This window comes from Corvus moneduloides, chromosome 3 (assembly GCF_009650955.1).
Source record: "Corvus moneduloides isolate bCorMon1 chromosome 3, bCorMon1.pri, whole genome shotgun sequence".
Taxonomy (NCBI): domain Eukaryota; kingdom Metazoa; phylum Chordata; class Aves; order Passeriformes; family Corvidae; genus Corvus; species Corvus moneduloides.
Genome location: NC_045478.1, coordinates 34071443 through 34084875, shown reverse-complemented (window position 1 = coordinate 34084875; position 13433 = coordinate 34071443). Strand labels below are relative to the sequence as shown.

Here is a 13433-nt window from a genome sequence, read left to right as displayed (position 1 = left end):
CTGAAGAAATACACTTACTAAACTGAACTATTTGGCTAGAGTTTTTTGTTTGGTTTGGTTTGGTTTGATTTGTTTTTAAATAGCTTGAACCATATAAAGTATGCTGGCATATCTTGTTTTGAAGCATGCATGGTTGAAGTGTACAGAATCTGCATGATATATGGGAACACAGGACTGGAAAGGATCTAATGGGTGATCAAATTTATTGTTATAATATTTCAGGAATCATGTTTTATAATCCCCTTCATAAACTTATCAAGTTCCACTGTGAGTGCATCTAGGATTTTTGCTGCTGTTTCTCCAACTGGAAAATTGCTCCCAAATCTCATTGCTCCCTGTGAGAACCTGTTTTTGGTTTCTAGCATAGGTTAAATTCTGGCTGATCTGTGCCACTGTGTTCTGTTGCCAACATTGTCATTTAATTGAAATGGCTCTCCCATCTCCCTGATGTTTGCCTCTCTGATATATTTATACACAGCAACTGGATCCCTTAACAGACTTTATTTTGCCAAGTTAAACAAGCCAAGCTCTTCATTCTGTCTTCTCATATGATAGGCTCTCGATTACCCTGATCATCCCAGAAGTCCATCTTTGTACCTGAACAAGTCTGAGGTAATGTGCTACAAATGACAAGGTACAGCAGTCTTGTATAATAGAGTAATAAAAGAAACCATAGCAAACAGAGTAATAATTTCAGGCTTGCAAGCATGTGCTGTGCCAAATATTTAGGAGGTTGAGTGAAGGTTTTGAAATCTTCTAAGGGGATCTTTATTAGAAATAATGTGGGGTTTTCTCTCCAAGTTGTTGATTGAAATCACAGTATGAAAGGTTTTAGGGTTTCAATCATAAGCTGGGAAATAAATGAAAATTATTTGGTTGGGATCCTCAGCCACCATTGTATGAAGTTGGTTAGATTTGTGACAGTAATCATTGAAGAAATGAGTCTGGCATTTTGAAAGTTTGTTTGACAATTATTGACTGGGAATATTCCTATGAACACTGTAAAATATGTGATGAACCTTTCCTGGAGAAGCAACAATTGCATTCACATGTTACCCTGAAGAAATTTCAGTTATCAAGTTCAGAGGGTTGGTTCCCTGGAGCTGTATCTGCACAGTGCTCCTGTTGGTGTGAGCCAACAGAAAGCAAAAGAGAATGTGGGTACAACTGATCTCACCACCTCCCAGGCCACAGAGAAAAGGATGTTTGGTCAAATCCACTATCCCCTGGTCTCTTGTACCATAGCTTCTTGGAAAACTCCAGGAAACTCCTGTCTGCCAGCTGTTAAGACTGTGACAGCAACCTTTTTTTGGCTGTTTGACTTCTAATTCTTACTGAGTTGATAGTTTAATCAAGTTTCAAAGGGAGCTTCAGAGAGAAACTTTTTTCCAGTCATGCTGAGCCTGACATCCCAGTGCTTGGGATCGGGATCACTGGAGTAGGATGTCTCTGTAAGTGTAAAGGAGAGATACTGGGGGAGCATTTGTTTTTCTATAGTCCTTCTTTTCTCAGGAATAAACATGCTGATTTCTTTTTCAGACTTTTTCTGCCCTGTGGCAGAAAGCAAAAAAGCTTTTGTAATATACTGTAGGAAAAGGGAAGCACAAATTTAATTTACTACATGCACATATGAAGATCCATGAAAATGAAAAGCTTTTAAAATACAAGCAATTTCTTGAACAAGTGCAAAGGAGAATCCCAACCCTGAACACAAGCAGTTAAGCAGGCAATTGAGGAAATACATGTCAGGACACTGCAGGTGTGGCTGCTCTCTGAGGATGGGGGTAGGGGGGGCAATCCCCTGGGGACCAGAGACCTGAGGGAGACAGGTGGGGACAGCCCCAGCCCCTGGCATCAGGTACACTCCTGGAGATAAGAGGAGCCTGGGATGGGCTGTGGGCCCACCTTGGTGGCATCCATGGGCGAGCAGGGCAGGGCTGGGTAGTGTGGAGCTGGAGACCAGCCCTGCTGTGGCAATCCTGGGGCTGGGGCTGATGGCCCCAGGGGGGCTGGTGTGGGGTCCTGGGTCCTTGGGGCACTGACAATACATTAAATGGAACTGTAATTCTAACAAACATTTCTGATGACAGTCAAAGGGCTGATTTGATAGTGGAAGCTGTTGCACGCCTCCTGCCGCCGTGGTGGCCGGTGGATCCTGGGAAGGAGGTGGCCCTTCATGCATCCTGAAGCCTTGTCCAGTGGTGCTGGTGGGGTGTAGAGTGCTTGACAAAATCAGCTTCATTTTGTGTCCCATTCTGACTAGCTGTGCACAGCCAGATCTTCACAGTAGCCCACCAGACTGTCTATCCAGAAGGACTTGCCCTTTGTTGAACTATCCCCAGTGTGGCCCCTGGGGCTTGGAGCTTGGAGTGAAAAGCAGCTTTGAGAGCTCTTGGCTTTCCCTGGCTTTTCCTTTGAGATTCCTGGGAACAGTGGCTTGTAGATCAATGAGGATAGGGGGACTTTAACTGATCTCTTTCATTAGGGTATCTTGGCAAATGTGCCAAAGAAAACTTCAGCTTTCTGCTAGGTTTGGTTTCCTGATCCCTGCTTCACTGGGGGAGAGGAGCATGTGTATGTGAATGAGGAAGGATGAGAAGCTTTCTCCAAAACAAATCTACAGAGAATCAATGGCTTCTTATTACTCTGCTGAGAGTAACAAACAAAAATTATTCTGTTTAGTGCACATGATAAAACTCTCAACAACTGGGATGCAAAAGGCAGTCCAAGAAGCATCCTGCTTCATCCTTCATCCTGCAAAGGGCTGTGATGTTATTGCAGCCCTGCTAGGTTAAAGTGGCTAGTAATTGCAAAGTCTGCAACCAAAGCTTTGTCTTTCATTAGCCTAACATGGGGTTTAGGAACATTTTGATGCACCTGTGTGATGTCTGTGTGTGAAATACCAGCTTTATTCAACTCAGCAGCAAAATCCCGTGGGCTTTTTAGTACAACACACTGTTGTATAATGGAGAATATTTTAACTAATACAGTGATATTCATCTTGACCCTTTCTTTTGCTCACCATATTTACTGTGGCACCACTTAGTTAATATTAAGAAGACATGTATAGGCATAAATATTATCTTGAGATATTTTAATGTTTAATGAAGAAAAAGGTTTTCCAAAGAATATACCCCATCTACCTTATCCTGCTGCTTGGCCAGGTATCAGAGGATGGAAATTACTTAAGTCCTATCAGAGTTCCAGGATTTCTCTTCTTGGGAAGATATAGGTGCAGTTACTACACTTGTAAAATTATTTTAAAACAATCAACAGTGGAAGGAAAGTACCCTTAGGGGCCTATTTTTATACAATGCCTTCTGTGAACAAGGTTTCTGCGAATTGTGAATAATGCCACTTTTCTGCTTACAGAACATCAGATTTCAATCTCATTTAGGCTGATGGAAATCCAGAGTAACATCTTTAAACTCTGAAGAGTAAAGGCAAATGAAGTCAGAATTTGACCCACTAAGCCTTGGTCCATCCCTTTTGCATCTTAATAATTAGTATGCACTAGTTGACAGCAAACTCTTCTTTGTTTCCTACATTGTGTAAATTGCACTGAAAATTCAGCTCTTCATTGTGAAACATGACTCATTTTCTTTTTTAAGATCTAGATAGTTGCACATTAACTTTTAAAGGCAGTAGTCCTGATTCTTCCTCCATTCAAATTAATGAGAAAACTGTCACTGAATTTTTTTGAAGGATAAACTTTTCAGAGGGCAAAAAATTAACTGCTGTAAATCCCATGTGCCTCATACAAGTTATCTCTATTTTGCTTCTTGTAAATTGTCATGAGAGATGTGATTCAGGGCTTGTGGGTATAACAGCAAGTTAACCTGAATTCTTGCACATATAGGAAAAGTTTTCTGCTATTCATAAATAAATAAATAGATGGGTAAGTGCTCAATCTTTTCCAAGAAGTAGTTGCTCAAGACTGAAGTTCCCTAAGCAAATTTTCTAGAAAACGAAAATATTTATCAATAAAATAACCTTCATGTAAAGCTAAGTTTTCCTTAATATATATGCACCAATTTAACTGTGTTAGAGCTGGTTAAGATTTCATTACTGTATCTCTCCTTATATTGTTCATAATCCAATAGATCTTGCTCTTTCCATTCAGGACAAGGAAAAAAAAAGATACAAATACGAAGTTGATACTTACTATTTTGCAAGAATTCACATACAATTTGTTAAGAAATAAGGAGCAAATGGTTAATACACAGTTCTGACTGCTATTAACTTAGATACTGCAGTAGTCCTGCTTTGTTCCTTAAATGGTAATGTTCCTTGTATGACTATATTGTTATTAGAATTATATAAATTATTTAAATATCAGTCAGTTTGTAGAGTTGAACAAAATTGTTGCTGTTTTTTTTAAAAAGATCACAGCTTCCCAGAACACCATGGTCTGCTTGCCCAGGAAAGACCTCCATGGTCTCACGGCCCTCAGAAACTCTGTGGCCCACCAGTCCTGCCACTGAGCCTGCCTGGACACAGCACTGCCCAGACCCACTGGCTATGATGTTTCCATGCCAGCTGTCTTTGGAGTGTGCTTCACCTGCAAAACTTTGTTTATGCCGTAACCATGCTGCTCAGTCAAGAGGGTCAGGGCAGAATTCAGGGAATCCACAATTCTGTTTGTTTATGCAAACTAATCAAATGCAAGAATGAGCTTTTATCAACATGAGACCCTGCCTCCCTCCAGTGTGATGGCTCTGATCCCCATATGCCCTGTAACATCCCCAGCTCTCCTGGCACAAAGCTCCTAGTTCCCTGCATGTCTTCTGTACCTCCATACAATTTGGAGTTGTCACCATGTTCCCAGCCTTCCTTTGTTTGCTTTGTGGGCTGTGAAAGAAACCAGTCTGCATCTCTTGCTGTGCTGCAGGTTGGCCAGCTCGGCCAGCCACAGGAGTCCTGTGTTCCCACTGAGCAGACAGAACTCTGCAGAGTGCCTGCAGTGTCATTAATACTCTGCTGTCATTTCACCATGTCGTGTCATTGCACTGCACATATTCTGCAGAACTGCTCGACTCAATGAGGAACCCAGCACATCACCTACCAGCTTTTTCCTTCCCTCATTATGGATGCTTTTTTTGGGATGGAGGGGGTTTCTTGGTGTTGATTGCCAAATTACGGCAGAAAGCTGTGACTTGTGATAGCAGCTCTTTGGAGGCAGAGGGAGTGTGAGGTTTCACCACCTGGTTGGTGTACTGGATCATAGCTGCAAATGCCTCACCTCGTGTATTCTGGATTCTTCAGGCCACTGTGCACTGTCATGGCTTTGGAAACACATGGATAAAGACAATGGGAGTCTCTAAATAAAAAATATAAGTATTTTCAAGCCACTTGAAATCTGGAATCCTGTGTTTTCTAGCTGGCCTGCTGGCTAGCTGGCAGACAAGCAGAACATGCTGCTTCTCTCTTTTTCCTGGTGTGCGGCCCCTGAGCCTTATCTCTTCTCTAGGGAGCAGCAGGGACCCCAGTCAGCCTCAGGGGAGCAGCAGAGCGATGGCACAGGGACATCTCTACCCTCAACTCCCTCTTCGCCCCTCCGGACCTAGCTTCTAGCGAAGCCCCTGCCCTGGAAGCATCCCTCGACACAGGTATTACTGCACACCATGGGCTGTTCTGCCGACAAGCAGGAGCTCCCAGGTGGAGCCACACTCCTAAATAAATAACATTCAGGACATGATGTTGCAATAGCATGGCTGGAAAGCAATACCTGAGCTTTCTGCAGATGTCAGCTCCAGGAGGCAACCAAAAGGACTTATTTCAAAACATGAAAATGTGAACATGAAAACCAAAAGTTTTTCAAAGGCTCATCTGAACTGCAGAGCTGTTAAAGCCCTTGGGGACTGTCGAGGATTCCCAAGGACATCCTGAATGCACATAATTTTCTCTGAATTTTTTTGCATAATAAGTTAAAAATAAGCATCCTGAGGTAAGGACTTAGTGTAACAAGGAGCTCTGCAGCAGGCACCATGGAATTCTATGACCATATTGCATGCCTCACAATAATCATCTTGGATTTTTCCTGTCTTTTAAAAGCCCCATTGCTAGTATCACATTGGTTATACAGGATTCTTTATTTCCAGTTTTAAAGTTCCTCAAGGTGCTAGAACATACTTTGAAACTGTGAAACCAGCTCAAAAACTGGAAGGCAAATACTAAATGATTTTATAAAAATTTCACAACTTTAAGCCAAATATCATATCATATTTTTAAACGTCTGAGTCATTTGGAAAGCTTGGGACTGTCTGTATTAATTATGGCCCCAGAAGATCTGTCCCAACAGTCAGAAAGCAACTCCATTTGAAGTCAAGGACTGCAAACACAATCTTCCTGGAACTGAAAGTTGTACATTGTGCAATTTTTATGGCTTGTATAGCTTTTCTATTTTTAGTTGTTTCAAACCTGCAATACATCATATAATCCTCCTTAAATTGTCATTCATATGCTAATTGACATTAACTTGGCATAAGTTACTTGCTTTCTTGAATTTATATAGTTACTGTCAATGTTATGCAAACAAAACTTTTCTCTGATATAAAGTTGATGTGAGTACAAACTGGTAATGATGTGTTTCTAGTTATGGACTTCAAAACAATTAACAAAAAAAAAAATTACTCCCCCCCTCCAGTATTTTCTTTCTTTCTTTTAAAAATATGCATGTGTTATGAAGTCCCATAACTGTTCCATTATTTCAGCAAACCATTTATTTAATATTTGCCTTTATAGATATTTAGAAACGTTTCTCTGAGGTTTGAGCAAGACTAATATAATTGCACTTCTCAGCTTTTTTGAATATACAAAGAGAAGAACAATTTTTTGGGTTTATTTCCTTTATAGAAATGCATCATCAAGGTGTAAGAGATCAGTCAGTAACAAGTATTTACACAGAGTTCCCCAGCTTTGTTCTTGCTTACTTGAATGGTAATGTCATGTATTTGGCTACCTGCAGAAATCCTTTGTGAGACCTTGTGTTGCACCCCAGCTGAGCAGAGGACAAGGGACTTGCCACACCAGTCCATGACTTTTGTACCATAATTCTAAGTGTTGAGTTCTCCCAATATTTTTATTTTCTAGGCTTTCCTATCGCTTTAACTGTAATCCTTTGTCTTTGACACATATGCTTATTTCAACAAGTCCAAGGTGTGTCAAATCCTTGGTGTTTGCTGCTTCCGCAGGCTATGGCCAGGTGAATTCTAGTGCCTGGAAATCTGGTGCTGCAGCCAAGTCATTCCACAACACTGGGATGTGCTGCTGAGCACTTTTTCATGCAGGCTTTTGTTTTTCTTGATGGCAAAAAGTAATAACAGTACCAGTAAGTACAATCAGAATAAAGAGATTTTTTGCAAGCCTGACAGCTACCTTAGGTTGAGCCCATGGCCATCTGCTAGCTGTGCAGAGTTTCTCTAAGTTCTCTGGCCATTTCATATCAGGGTGGTTTTGCAGGCCTAGAATCAACTGACAAACTGCTGACTGATTTTTTAATTTTTTGGTTTTAAATTTATGTAGGGGTTTTTTTTGCAGTCAGTGGTGTTGCGCAGGATGAATTGAAAAGATTTAGTAGAATACCATGTTTTTGAATTTACTTTGATTAAATGAGTTACACAATTTAATATGGAGGCATAGGGTGTATGTATTCCTCGGATTCAATTTCATTTAGCAGAGTCTTTCAGGTTTAAAGATATAAAATATTCTTAATTACTAAAAGTAAGGCAATATTCATTCAACATGAGGCCTTTGTTCTGACTTTTCTGAAAGCCTTGGGAAATATTTTCAGTATATATACAGTGGAGGCTCAACTGTTTAGTTTGAGCTTGCTTTTTTGGGACAGCTGTGATTACCAGTTGGCTATTGGATGCTCTGGAGAGCTGCCCTTTAACTTTCATCTGGGCAGGTCTGTAATAAACTCTCTTACCTCTGAAATTCATGCAGTCTGCATGTGGACAAATGCAGATAAGGAAAAGCTCTTATCTGTGGTCTCTGCAGTGAGTACTAAGGAGCAAGCAGTGGTACTGAAAGCTCACTTAGACACTTTCACTTGGCATAGAAACCTGAGTGAGGTTTATTCTCACTGGTAATTCTCACAGTAAATGAAATGTGAAACAAACAGACGAGAATACTCTCTTACATCTTGTTTCTTATGATAACTAGGTATGGCACCTTTAATATGACAAGAGGTGGATTTGCTTCCTCAAAGGAGGAAAACTGGCTAATCTTCCTTTTCCCAATCACAGCTTGGTCCCAGCAGAGCCAAGATATGACAGAGCTGCCAGCAGCAACAGCACCAGGTCCTTGCCAAGGCACTGGGTCCGCCACACAGGAGAAGCAGCCCAAAATAATTTCTCAATCACCTAAACTTCCTTGAAGGCACATGAAAAATATTTAAGGGAACAAATACGGAATGCTGAGATATTACATAACTGCTGGGTCAGACAGCTTTTCACTAAATAAAGAAGAACAGTGGTGTACTTATATGCTGCTTTCTTACCTGATCTACCAATAATATGCCATCTCTGTATGCCACCTCTCTCCTCTCTCTCTTTTTTTTTTTTTTTGGATGGTGACCAAAATTTTGACATTATTGGGAAATGTCAAATTGCTCTTTTAAATTTGTATTCCAAGATCCAATGATGCCTTAATATTTAGAGATACCCACCAATTCCCTTCAGCAACACTGAGATCCCCACTGCTTTTCTGTCATACAGTTCCTCATATGAAATAGGAACTTGAAAATTTTATTATTAAATTTTTTCATATTTTTCATTAATAAAAATTAGTCTCTAGTTTCTCTAACTAAAAGAAAGCTAATGTAGATCCATTTATTATTGCTCTTTCTTAAAGTAGTTGTTTTGTACAATTATGGCCAAATTCCTGCACTCTTTCTCCCAAGAAAAGAGTTTAGCATGAGAGGTTGTGGCTGGAGAATCAAATGAGCTCATTTCCCAGTTAGGGAGCTCAGTAAGGGTCACCTTTTGACTGTTTTCAATGCTTGTTAGAAATACTGGGTTCTCTGCCCCTCTCAGGCAGAAGTATACCTCCAGCAGAGGTCTGATGCCTTCTAGAAAATCCATCCCAACAGCACAAGTCACTTGAGTTCGTGATCTCATTAATATGAAGTTGTCAGGGTTGGTTATAGCAGGGAATGTGAGGGGTGGACGCAGTCCCACAGCCTCTGTCGTGTCCTAAACATTTGCCACCAAGTGTGACACTGTGTCAGATGCTGATAACGAGGTGCCAAATACCTGCTAGTGCCTCCCCACCCATCAGAAAAGTCGGCCTTTGTGATGATGCATTTCTGGATCCAGCCCCAGTTTATCAGTCGGTTCACTGATGTGCCCAAATTAAGGGCACAACCTCTTTAGAGAGACTAGGACTGACTCAGAGGGGCAAAACTGAGACCTCCCAGGGTCAGAATGCAGTGGAATCCTCCAGCCATGTCCTCTTACAGGGAGACTGGAACAACACCATCCTCTACCCAGCACCTTTTACCATGGGAAGAAAATCAGGGGACGCTGTCCCTGATAAAAAGGAGTCATGGTGGGCTTTAGCAGTGGTCACTGGAGCTGCATTACTGAGGAGGACGACAGGCCTGAAGTCCTAACATAGCCTCAGAGAGCTCAGACTCCATTTCAAAGACACTACAGATTATGGATGAGACCTAAATGACACAAGTGAAATACTTAAAGCTGCTCAGTGTGAATTTATACCAGTGCAGACAATTTTAACTTCACGTAGGCTTGTAAAACACCCACTCCATTTGTTGGAGCTCTTTTTAATATCTTTCCATGGCTCTAAACTGAAATTACTTTCTAAGAAAAGCAGCTGAGGATATTTTACTCTATCCTAGAGGAAAACAAAGAAAATTCAACCCTTTTTTAAAAGTTAAGAAAGGTAGGGTGTTTGGCTAGTTGCAACAAGACAAACACAATTCACTTAGGTTTTATCCCTGCTGAAACTGGATTTTAGACATCACAGACATTAAAGAATCTGGCAGCATGTAATTTTAGTAATGCTAATGCAAGACCAAGCCCATGCAGAGATATTTATTTGCTTCTTCTTTCTCCTTTCCTTCCTTAGTCAAAGTAACTATGCTGTGTTTTCAGCTTAGCCTGAATTTTTGCTCTGAATTAAAAAGCCAGGTGAAGATTTAAGCAGATTAACATTGAAAGGCTGTTAAAATACCCCATCAAAACCAGTTCAACCTGTACATGCAGGATAACTCTTTAACTTCATTCTTTTCGAGTGAAGAAGTTGTTATCTAGGGATTTTGAAACCATGAAATTAGACGAGGCGTGCAAATACGGTTTCTAAAAGTGAAAGCTATTAAAGTGGCTGAGGCCGTTCCCAATGCCCAGGTGAGGTATCTGCAGGTTTTTGTGCAGCTCCCTGTCAGCATGAGGCATTGGTATTATTTAAATCAGTTAGGCTGACATTTACTTCTTTACTTTCTTTGCCACAACTTCTGAAGTCAGTGGAAAACCTGCAGGATTACTGGGAAATAATGACAGTCACTGGGCTGGCACTGCCAGGAATGAAGTAAGACTCTCCTTTCCTTTTACCTCTTTGCAAACAGTAATGGCAAGTGAAGGGCAGGGCTTTGAATAATACAAGGACCATTCTGCAGCCTCACAGAGCTAGTCCCCTTATCAGTGACATGAAGCAGAAGAGCTCAAAATTTGTGCCACCAAGCCCAGCAAAAGCCAGGATAAGCCTGGTGTGAAGTGGGGATGCTGTGCAACCTCTCTCTGCTTCAGCTTCCTCATCTCTTCCCGACTCCTGCTGAACCACTCTATCTCCCAAACATCCCTCAGTAGCAACTTAAAAATATGCCTCTAGAATAAGTAATTGAGTTCTGCGTGCCTTGACCTGACTTGAAAAATTCGGATTTTTTTCTGTTTTCCCACCACCCACTGCTTATTTTGTCTCTCCGGACTGTGTATTTATGGTGAGTTGCACTTTCCTTTTACATGGCTGATTAGTTTTCCATTTCCTCTGTTTGTAAAGGCTGTGGAAAGGAAAAGTTGTAAATTAAACAGTGACAGGGCATGAGCGTAGATACTGGAAGGCGAATGCCTGTACTCATGCTAAACTCTTGGAGTGGTCCTTGGCACTCTTCTGGCCAGGCCATTTAACACCCTCCTGATCCATTTGAGAGCATGTTTCAGGAGTCAGCATGGGCTAGGAGCAATTCCCAGTGGGCAGTGTGGATGCAGCCAACATGTCATGGATGCTAAGAGGGCTTAAGAGTCTGAAGTATTTTCCAGGACAGCTGGCCTCACAGTCGGAGAGGAGTCCTGGACATGGTTAATCTCCAGTATACATATAGCCAGAGAATTCCTTTTTTTTTTCCCCAGTGGGAAAAATATTATTGTAAAACCACCAAAATTGATAGTGAAATTCAAGGGCAAGTTTGGTACCAGAGACTATTTTTAACTCCCTGTTTTGAAACCAATTAAACTTTACAGAGGAGGAACCTTTTGGGAGGTGGAAGGCAGCCCAGTCTAATGGAGGGGGTTAAATTCACATCTCACCAGATGACAAGGCATTCATGTGCAAGCTGGTACTCCATGTCTATCAACAACTGAAACTTCCTACAAAGGAGTCACTGACAGAGATTTGGAACTTGCTCCCTGCTTTGGTTGACAGTTGAAATTTGAGATGCTGCAGATGTTTTTTTTTTGCACTGTTGTCTCTTGGAGACTATATTTGTAGAAGATACAGGTCCTCTGATGAATATTTTTCCCTTTGCTGTGAAATCTTTAAGGGTATCTACATTGTGATTATTTTTGTATTTTTTTTTTTGAAACAACAGAAAAATAAATTATTAAAATGTAGCAGTAGTTTACTGGTTTCAGAAAAACCAGAGCTGTGCAAATTATGGCTACTAAAAAGAACACACATTCAAGATCCACATCAGGTCAGAAAGAGACAGCAAAAGTTTACCTCTATTGAAAGCTTTGAGTTTGCTTTTGGGACATTAATATTTTTGTCTCATCTCCTACTTGTGAAAAATATGACTTAATTTTGAAATAAAAAGTAATTTTAAAGTGAAAAGTTGAAACTTATTTTGCAGAGAGCTAAGGGCTTCCTCATTTCCTAATTGTATTTGCTGTTTGCCCCCTGGTTCATTCCTAGGTTAAAGCAGGCTTGCAAGGCCCACGGAATGACTTTAGCTTCCACGCTGTGTTCCCTTAGTGATATATCACTTTTAGGTATTTTGGTCGGTCATAGTAAGGATAGGAACAAGGCAAGACCTGTGATGATTTTCAACCTGCTCCTGTGTGCTGCTGCTCTCAGCAGTTTTCTACCGTCCTGGCAGGAGACAGTGGTCTTTAGAAACTACAGGAGCAGTGGTCTTTAGAAACTACATACTAGAGATACTAGAGTGTGGTTCCTATGTCCACAGCGTATTGCACCTTGTGGGTTATCAGCTTGGTTCTCTGCTGCCAGCAAAAAGAAATGACCAGTGCTTACCTAACACCAGAGATTTCCCAACTGCAGGAGTGAAAAATCTTTGGTAGGCCAGCTAATCTGCATCACCTCTCTTACCATTTTCCAGGCACGTTCTGGCTGTCAGGTGATAAAACAAATGTTTAGTAGGTTTGGACTGGAACTAATGGTGACATTGCTAGCGTTGTCTTCATGTGAAGTTCACAGTTTGATTTGAAATGGGTTAACTCAAAGGAGCAGAAAGCTGTAAAACAATATGTGAGAAATCATGATTGGGCACAGTGCTCAATCCAGTGCTCTGAGAGTGGCTGTGTCTCAAGACAGGCTTCATCAGCTGCGTGCAAGGCCCCAGAAAGCAGCAGCATTACTTTTCTCCAAAGATCCATTTTCCTTCAAATCAGAGGTATTCCCGGGCACTGGACTCCCCAGTGGGCTGGAAAGAGGGCTGATTAGTCCTTGTCTCCCAGCTCAGCTGAAACGGGCTAGAAAGGCTGCACTGCAGGCAGTTGGCACTGCTGCCACCTTCCTTGCTCCTGGCTAGTCCCTTTCAGCCACACGGCCACTCCAGAGAATAAATGTCTCAGCCCTCATCAGACCTAGTGGCATGTTTGTCTAGTGGTGTCAGCTACTTGAACTGTCTCCTCTGTGACTCCTGTTTGTACTTTCTGGCAGCTGGGAAGCACAGTAATCAAAACATGGGTAGAGTGATATATAAAAGTTTATTTTTTTGACTCAGTGATGATCTAATAGCTTATCATTCCTCATGCCTCATGCATCCAAGATGTTTTTCCAGATGAAGCCTGGGAAACATGAATCTTTGTGAAACAAGTCTATGTTACTCCTTAGTTGGTTAGCATGCATTACTCACGTAAAAGTATTCTGGATGAAACCACAAGTTTTCCTGAAAATGACAAAATTAATGGAATTATACCAGCATAAACTCTGTTCTTTGTAAATCTGTGCCATAA

At 41.2% G+C, this 13433-nt stretch overlaps 1 protein-coding gene across 3 annotated transcripts in view; it reads left to right on the top strand.

Moving 5' to 3' along the window:
* The window catches only part of FILIP1 (filamin A interacting protein 1), a 103180-nt gene that overhangs the window by 22902 nt on the left and 66845 nt on the right, over positions 1–13433 (top strand). For 2 of the 3 annotated variants that reach the window (XM_032104840.1, XM_032104842.1), the window contains exon 2: positions 5471–5609. The exons of the other annotated variant lie outside the window; for it this stretch is intronic. The gene's annotated coding sequence lies outside the window, so the exon portion shown is untranslated. The remainder of the gene's footprint in view (positions 1–5470; positions 5610–13433) is intronic. 3 annotated transcript variants of the gene reach the window in all.